The following is a 9,362-nucleotide window of genomic DNA, read 5'->3' on the forward strand; positions in this document are numbered from 1 at the left end:
TAAGATGTGCCCCCTCCACCTTTTGTTGAGCTGATCAGAGAGGTACGGGAAGAGGAGAACGCTGCGGGAGCGTGGGAGGACTCAGTCAGCAGGTACAGTCCTCGGTAGTGTCCCCTGCGGTGAAGTGACCACAGATAGCCTACCCCGGGGAGCGGTAGAGGAGATTGCGGCAGAGTTCAGATCGGAGATACATCAGCTGTTATCTGCGGGTGTGATCCCCCCCCCCCATATGATGGAGCTGCTGGGCTGGGTGCAGATTCCCCGAGGGGACGAACAGTGCGGAGGGCTGCTGGCAGCTGGTCTCACGCCAGAAGGAGAGTGAGCCCCCGGGTACCTCGGCAGGGAGAGTCGTTGGGAAAACCTAGAGGGGACCCAGTTAGGGAACGGCCCGGTATCTCTGGGGGAACACGTTCCCAGCAATGTACCAAGGAATTCCCGAAAGGGAAAGACCCTATTCCTGAAGGCTTAGTGGGACCACGCTCTAGTGTGTCGCGACGGATAGAGAGTATTTACGCTAAAACCATACTCGACACGGGGTCGCAGGTCACGTTACTGTACCATTCGTTTTACAACCGGTATCTGAAGCATTTACCCTTGACACCATTCAGTGCACTGGAGATTTGGGGTCTCAGTGCTGGTGATTATCCATACGACGGTTATTTGTCAGTGAAACTGGAGTTCTCGGAGGCCGATGTGGGAGTGTCTGAGGGTCTTGGTATAGAGGTGCTGGTTTCCCTGTTGAGAAGGGCTGCGTTTCAATTCTGGTGGGGACCAACATCCCTCTGGTGAGGAGGCTCATGGGGGTCTGTAAGGAGAAGGCGAGGGAGAGATTTTGGAGACCCTGTCCGTGCTCCCAGTGTATCAAGGTGATTTTGAGGAAGTGTGTGGCAGCATTGGGCTGGATACCAAATTTAAACGAGGGACCGTGTGGTTCACCCAGTCGAAGCCAATGGTGATACGGCCCGGGGAAATAGCGAGAGTGATGGAGACCCACCATATTTCCCAGAGTGCCTGAGGGCGAACCTTTCTTAGTGGACGCTCTGGAGAACCACAAGGGGGTGTCGGGATTTCTGGCTGGGGTGCTGGTGAGGCCCGAATTGCAGAAGCCCTCAGTTTTACAGCCGAGCAGGGTGGCAGTGATCGTCAGGAACACTACGAAGAGGGAGGTCACCTTCAAGCGGGGGATGCCCCTGGCGCATTTGTTCCTGGTGACGGTAATGTTTAGAGCCCCCGTGAGGCACGCCGGGGAGAAACTATTGGAAAAGCGGGGGAAGTTGACCGCTGAGTCATTCAACTTCGGGGACTCCCCGGTGCCGCCGGGCAGGAAAAGGAGGCTGGTGGAGAAGATGTTGAAGCTGGAAGGTGTATTTTCCATTAGCGAGTTTGATGTTGGTTGTTCCAAGAGCACGCGTCACGCTACCCGGGTGACCGAGGACACCCCGTTTAGAGAGAGGTCGCGGCGACTGGCCCCTGCAGACATGGAAGACGTGCAGCAGCATTTGTGTAAGTTGAAGGGAGCTGGGATCATCACTGAGTCCCAAAGCCCCTAGGCCTCCCCAGTAGTCGTGGCCCGGAAGAAGAACGGGAAGGTACGCATGTGTGTGGACTATAGGACTCTGAACAGGCGCACCGTCCCTGACCAGTATACGGTCCCGAGGCTCGAAGACGCGCTGGCCTCTCTGAGTGGTGCAAAGTGGATTAGTGTGCTGGATTTGAGGAGTGGATAGTAGCAGATCCCCATGAGTGAGGCCGACAAAGAGAATACAGTCTTTATATGTCCTCTTGGATTCTTCCAGTTCGAAAAGATGCCCCAGGGCATATCGGGAGCCCCTGCAACCTTCCAGCGGGTCATGGAGAAGACGGTAGGTGATATGAACTCGCCTGAGGTGTTGGTGTATTTTGATGACCTCATAGTATTTGGATTCACCTTGGAAGAATATGAAGCGAGGCTACTCAAGGTGCTCGCTGCCTGAAAGCTGAAGGGTTAAAACTTTCCCTGGACAAATGCTAGTTCTGCCAAACGTCTGTTAGCTGCGTTGGACACGTAATCTCACGGTTTGGAGTAGTGACGACCCGGCTAAGATAGAAGCGTGATCACTTGGCCAAGGCCCCAGACAGTGAGCGCCCTGCGCTCATTCCTGGGGTTCTGTGGTTATTATCGGAGATTCCTGATGGAGTTGTGACAGACCCGGCTAAGATAGAAGCGGTGATCACTTGGCCAAGGCCCCAGACTGTGAGCGCCCTGCGCTCATCCCTGGGGTTCTGTGGTTATTATCGGAGATTCCTGACGGGCTACGCCAAAGTGAGTCACCCCTTGAATCAGCTTCTGTGTGGTTACCCTCCCCTGGGGAAGAAAGGGAGGGGAGGAGGGACAGGAGGGTGGAGAATATCTAAACCCGTAGAGACTTTTGGACAGAGTTGGATGATTTCAGCCTGAAGTACCGGCCGGGGAGCCGGAACATTGATGCGGATGCTTTGTCCCGACAGGTGCATGAGGGACTGGACAGGGACGAGGAGGGGGAGAGCGCTCCTGCCCCTGGGGTGACAGGTACATGAGGGACTGGACAGGGAAGAGGAGGGGGAGAGCGTTCCTGCCCCTGGGGTGACAGGTGCATGAGGGACTGGACAGGGACGAGGAGGGGGAGAGCGTTCCTGCCCCTGGGGTGACGGCCCTGTGACAGTTTGCCATCACCGTGAAGGCAGAGGAAAAGGAGCGGCCGGATCGAGCAGCGGATCAATGGGCGGCTTCCGATGACGTCATTCCCCAGGTTCACTGTGACCTCACTGCTGCCGGAATTGAGTTCTGGGGAAGTGGCGGCTGCTCAGCGGGATGACCCGGGCATTGGCACTATTTGGTCCGCTGTTGAAAAGGGAGACATGGCTCAGGTGGAGAAGACGAACGACGCTTCGGTGCCTCCATAACTGAAAGAATGGCCTCGATTGCAGTTGAAGAGCCAGATCTTATACCGGGTCACGTCATCACCGATCCGACCCCGGCGTTGCCAGCTAGGTCTGCCCAAGAAGTATCAGAGGATTGCACTGATGTCTCTTCATGATGATTCTGGACATTTGGGGGTGGAAACGACCTATAAATTGCTCAGCGACTGGTTTTACTGGCGTCGAATGAAGTCGGAGGTTGAAGAATACTGCAAGTCGTGCATTCGTTGCATACGCCGGAAGACACTGCCCATGCGGGCAGCTGCTTTGTCCCACTTGCAGAGTGCAGGGCCCCTGGACCTCGTGTGTATAGATTTCAGGTCCATAGAACCCGATGCCAGCAACACGGCTAATGTCTTAGTCATTACGGGCCACCACACCAGATATGCTCAGGCTTTTCCTACCAAGGACCAGAGGGCGACTACGGTGGCAAAAGTGTTGTGGGAGAAGTATTTCGTTCATTATGGCCTTCCCAGGCGGATACATAGTGACCAGGGACGGGACTTCGAGAGCAGACTCTTCTATGAGTCACTGCGCATGCTTGGAGTTGAGAAGTCGAGGACCACGCTCTATCACGCGCAGGGCGATCCCCAGCCTGAGGGGTTTAATAGGACCTTGCTAGACGTACTCGGGACCATGGAGATCAGCGAGAGCTGGTGGAGTCAACATATTGAGATCTGGTTCACTGTTACAACTGTACACGAAATGAAGCTACTGGGTACTCGCCATGTTATCTGATGTTTGAGCGCGAGGCGAGGTTGCCCATTGACCCTTGTTTTGGGACTGATGAGGGTGACTTACCACCGAAGCCTTATCTGAAGTATGTTGTGATATGAGGAGCGAGCTGAAAAGCGCTTATGAATTGGCTGGGGCTGCAGCCGCCAAGCAGAATCGAGGAAATAAGAGGAGGTATGATCAGAAAGTGAGGTTCTCCCAACTCCTGCCGGGAGACCGAGTCCTCATAAGGAATTTGGGGCTACCTGGAAAGTACAAGTTAGCTGTCTGCTGGGCGGCCACACCCTATGTGGTGGAGAGTCAGATGCCAAACCTACCAGTGTTCCGGGTGAAACGAGAGAGAGGGGAAGGGTCCTGTCAAGATTATCCATCGGAACCACCTGTTGCCTCTGGCACAAGAGGTGCAGGTAGATCCAGAGCCCCACTTGGGGCCTACACCTAGTAAGGGGACTCTGCGAAAACGCGGGGCGACTGCACTGCCCACAGCGGGAGAGGCTGGTTCGGGTCGCGCCCAAGAGAGGGATACTGATTCGGAGGGTGATGATCTGGATGTGAGGTACATGCTGCCTTTCGCTAACTCCCCGTTGATTGAGGAAGAAAGCCCTGGCTCTTTTCCACTGAGTCAGGTGAGGTGGAGGGGGTGGGGGAGTTGTAGGCAGCCTGGGTTACAGCAGGACATTGAAGGAGAGAAAGCGGGGCATGGACACGGGACAGAGGGCTCCGGGTTGCGGGGGTGGGGGTGGGGGAGGACTCGGCAAGCAGACACGAAGTATCACCAGCAGCGTCTGAGTCTGAAGAGTTAGGTGAGGAGGTACGGATGTCTCAGAGAATTAGTAGACCACCGGATAGGTTGATCTATGTAGCTCCTGGTGAACAGTGTGTGATCTCTGCTGTTGTGGCGAGCTATGTCACTGACTTTGCATCTGGATTGGACTTTGTGTTTGTAGGAAGGGTTGGCGAACTATCTCAACGTCATGAGGACATGACTAAATTTGGTGGTTGGGGGAGAGTGTAACGAGCTGTAAGGGTTCACTGCTATGTAATGTTTCTTTTTGCAATGTTCACTGCTGAAGGAATGGTTTCTCTGTAGCAGCAATGTTTTGGTTATGGGCGGAGATAACCGGACTGTTGATGCATGTTAGCAAATCAGGATTTTGTTGCCCTGTCTTGTGATTCTGGAAGCAGCTGCTTTTGCGGGCTTTTGCGAGAAGGAGAGAGAGAGAGATGAAGAGAGAAGACGCGAACGGAGAAATGTGGTGGATCGCCGAACGGGGTCGTCTCCGAGCGGAGGCCCAAAGGAGGAGATCGATGGAGGAAGAAGAACAACTGAACTGCGTGAGCTCCAACTGCGTGTGCACAGGACCGTTTAATCAGATTGGTGCCTTATTTCCATTTTATATATGTATATATTCTCTACTAACCATGTAGTCAAGGTAATAGTTATACAGCTTAATCGTTTAACCGCAAATTGTGTACTGTTTGTTATTTCGGGGTACTGATTTGTAACAGGGTACACATCGCGCAGCATCCACCCCGACGAGATTTATTAAATTTGGCGGGGCAGGGGGATTGTCACCCCCTGATTAAGCCTAGAGGAAGCGCGTGTTACAATACATTTCCCTTCCATTTATAAAATAGTTAACCCTTTCATTTCTTCTTCTATACACTTCCCGACACTATGCACCATCTGCCAATTTTTCCCCACACTCCTAAAATACTGATTCAGTTCACCATTTCGTTTGCCCCCATTACTAATTCTCGTTTACCCACGGCCGGAAATTCAGTCTCTTCTCCCTTTAACACGTTATGTAGCTGAAGAAACCTTTGGTGTCCTCTTTTATATGACTGTCCAGCTTAAATTAGTATTCCATCTTTACGTTCTTAATGACTTTTTAGTAGACTTCTTTTGGTTTTCATAAGCTTCCATATTGTCTGACTTCCCACATTTTTTTTTTACTCAATTATATCGCCTCTCTTAGATTTTTATGCTGGTATTGACATTCCTGCAAAATTCTTCTTCTTTTGTGATGTATTTATCCCGAGCCTTCCGAATTGCTTCCGGAAATTCCAGCCATTGCTGCCCTGCCGTAGTCCCTGCCAGTGTTCTTTTCTGATTAATTCTGGCCGATTGTAATTGTCTCTGTGATTACCGTCACTCTGCTGTAATACCAGCACATCTGATTTAGCTTCTCCTTCTCAAACCTCGGGGTGAACTCAGAAACATTCTGCTCATTTGCCCCTAAAGGTTGTTTTGCTTTCAGGTTTCCAGTCAGTTTCTCTTCATTGCCTCACACCCAGTGCAGGAGAGCAGATCCTCCAGTGGGTTCAAACGTCAGCTGCCTTAAAAAGCGATCTCGAAGGCACTCTAGAAATTCCCCAACCTGGAATCCAGGATTAACCTGATATTTCCCATCTACACGCATATTTAAATCCCCCATGACTATTCTACCATTTCCCTTTCCGTAAGCATTCACTGTCTCCCGTTGTAATTTGTAGGTCACATCCTCACTGCGGTTGCATGGTCTGTACAGGGTCTTTTCACCTTGTAGTTCCCCAGCTCTATCCACAATGATTCAACACCTTCCGCCCCTATATCACCTCTTTCTCATGATTTGATTTTGTTTTTTTTTTAACAAACAGAGCTACGCCACCACCTCTGCCTTCCAGCCTGTTCTTTCCATACTGTATGTATCCTTGGATACTAATCTCCCAGCTATAATCTGCATTCAGCTATTGTCGTCAGTCATTAGTAGCTGCGGAGGCGCTCATTAAGATGGGGCGACCTGGCTTTTAATCAATAAAAAAAACAGTGTTTATCCATATTCCGCCCTATATTTTCAGGTCAGCCCATTATTCATGTGGAAGTTGGAGACAAGAGAACTGGCAGTGGATTAGCCGCCCAGTATCACACCAGCCCTACAGTTGTCTGGGAACGTCAGATTGTGAGGTACTGAGCAGGGAAGGGGATAAATAGACATATTCACAGATCAAATGCTGGGCGGCATTCTGGAGCAGTACATTGATTGGCATATGGCGGGACACTGAGTTTATGAATCGCCATGACGGTGTTTTACTCCCTCACGTCCACGCCCCCTCCCTCCACCACACAGACTACCCGAATGTCCCGGAGCTACCGGTAGCGGGGAAAACCCGCCCGGAAATAACACCTTGGCCATCAGGCGGTGAATGAGAGGAACCAGAGCCCGGGCCCGACACACAGCGGCCCGCACTGGCTTGTGCTCAGGACGCGGCTTTATTCATGAACTGAAGCACCGACGTGACCGGATATTTCACCGCGCCTATCAGCCGCTCCCTGAATTTCGACTGAGTCACCGTGTAAATGAATGTATTCGTGCAGCAGCTGAAAATACTCAGCCAAACTCCGACGTAGTGAAAGATCCATTCAGAATCATTGAAATCAGATCCTTTTCCTGCGACCTGATAATATATGACATTTGCAACGTACGTCATCCACAGGAAGATGAAGTTGCCGGAGAGAGTGAAGAGTAAAACCACAGACCTCCTCCTGCTCTCCATCTCCGGGTCACTGCGGTTCTCCCCCTTGCTCTGACCCTTCAGCCCCTTACGGACCCGACTGGCCACTAAAATGTGCCTGACTGTCAGAGCGTTGAGCAGCAGGATCCCAGCGAAAGGGAGGAGCGGAGTTAAAACCGTATCGAGCCAGTCATATCCTACCCACCCGGGGTCAGTGAAATAATTGTCCCTGGTTCTACAAAACCACGGTACATTGTCGATGATCACGCTGTGTTCCAACGTGAAATATCGTGGAATGTTTTTCAGACAAGACAGTACGCCGGTTGTTGTCAGAACCACAGCCGCAGTTTTCCCGGTGCAATATTTTGTTTTCAGCTTCTGGCAGCAAATGGCGACAAAACGATCAAAGGTGAAAGTGACGGTGAACCAGACAGAACAGTCTGTGGCTGTGTACTTCAGTACATCGGTAACACTGCACACAGGGGTGATGTCCAGAAAATTCCACGGGAAGTAATACCAATTGATTCGAGACAAAATGACCTCGGTGACAATGGTCAGTAGATCCGCCGCTGCCATGGCCACCAGGTAGCGAGTGGTGCAGGTAGAGAGGCCGCACTTTCCCCGGGACAGGATCACAATCGCCACTAAATTCACTGGGGAGAAAGAGAGGGGGGGGGGATGGGGGAGAGAGAGGATAGACACTGCCATTACTGAACACATTCTCCAGGAATTAACACGGGACTTTGCTTCAGCTAAAGATCAGGAGTGCTAGAGCCTGTGAGCGGCTGCTGATCTAAGATCGGACACGGGTCACACTGTTTCTGACCTCCCTTTTTCAGTATGAAGATACGACGATGTGTGGACAATCGTCGGCGATAAAAACGAGCTGAGTGAACAATAACGATCGGTTCTGATCCCGATTCCAGTCACTGACGGGGCCGGTTTCACTGACTTAACCGTGACTGACAACGCCTCCCGAAGCTCAGCTTCTGATGGGGCCGAGAAGGGACGCAGAGGGGATCAGCACACAAAATACTGGCGGGATCCAGCAGGTCAGGCAGCTTACATGGAATTGAACAAACTATCGTTTCGGGGCGATACAGTGCCCCAATTTACAACGCGTCTCAGAGGGAAAGCCGGAACAATTTAGTAACCAGAGAGCACTACGCCGGATAATTTTGAAAACGAAGCTTTCTCTCTTCGTTTTGACCTTCTGTCCACACTTAAACGGCGTTTTCATCCCCCGAAAACGGAGATTTTCAGAAACACTCTCCAGAGTTAATAAATCTGAAAACGCCTAATATCCGGCGTAGTGTGTACGGGGTAAACGGAGAGATTTAAAAACGCTGTCATGACCATACCAGAACAACACTGTTTCTTTCCCTGCTTCTGTTTGGTACTGCGCAAGCTGTTATAACGCGCAGTCGGTGTGAACGGCGTGAGAGTTAAATTGTAAAGTGAGCTTTTTTGACTTTAAAAACGCTGTCATGAAGTGCCGGAACAGATGTTCGTTGTTTTCTTGAACGCCACCACCTAACAATTTCAGAACAGACGGACGAGACTGAAGCCAGAAGAGTTAGAAATGTACTCACCAAATACTTCGACCCATAGCTTACTGAATAAATAAGTATACTCCCTTTGCCCTGTTTCTGTCCTTGCTTGTATGAAGGTGGTTCACCTATTTTTGCAAGTACTTCTCTGACAATAGATGTGTAACAGCCTAATGTAACATTGTATGGAAATACAAGACAACACTGATGCAGACGTTTTATACATTTAACAAGGTGCTTTATTAATGCAACAGAGTTAGTCAGTTTTTCAATGTTCGTCGTCAGCTGGGTCATACTGTCGGTTGCCTCCATACGCTCCAGTATTTGTTGTTTTTTTTTAGTTTTAGGTCCTCCTGCGCGAGAGCCAAGAGCAATTTCTTTAAACTTTTTTTTTCTAGTCTGTAACTGGACAAACGCGCACCAAGTATAGCATTTCCTCTTCTCTTGTTTTCTATGTGTCCCACACATGCCCAGTAGGAGGAGATTCGCCCAAATATCTGCCTAATGTGGACGGAGATATTTTGAAAAACGCTTATTGTGGACGCCTGCCGTTTTTACTCGAAACCGGCGTTTTCAAAATTATCCGGCGTAGCGAGGACGTAGACTAATGGATTAATTTTACAGCACAGTTCAATTCGATAACTC

This window comes from Mobula birostris, chromosome 20 (genome assembly GCF_030028105.1).
Source record: "Mobula birostris isolate sMobBir1 chromosome 20, sMobBir1.hap1, whole genome shotgun sequence".
Lineage (NCBI taxonomy): Eukaryota > Metazoa > Chordata > Chondrichthyes > Myliobatiformes > Myliobatidae > Mobula > Mobula birostris.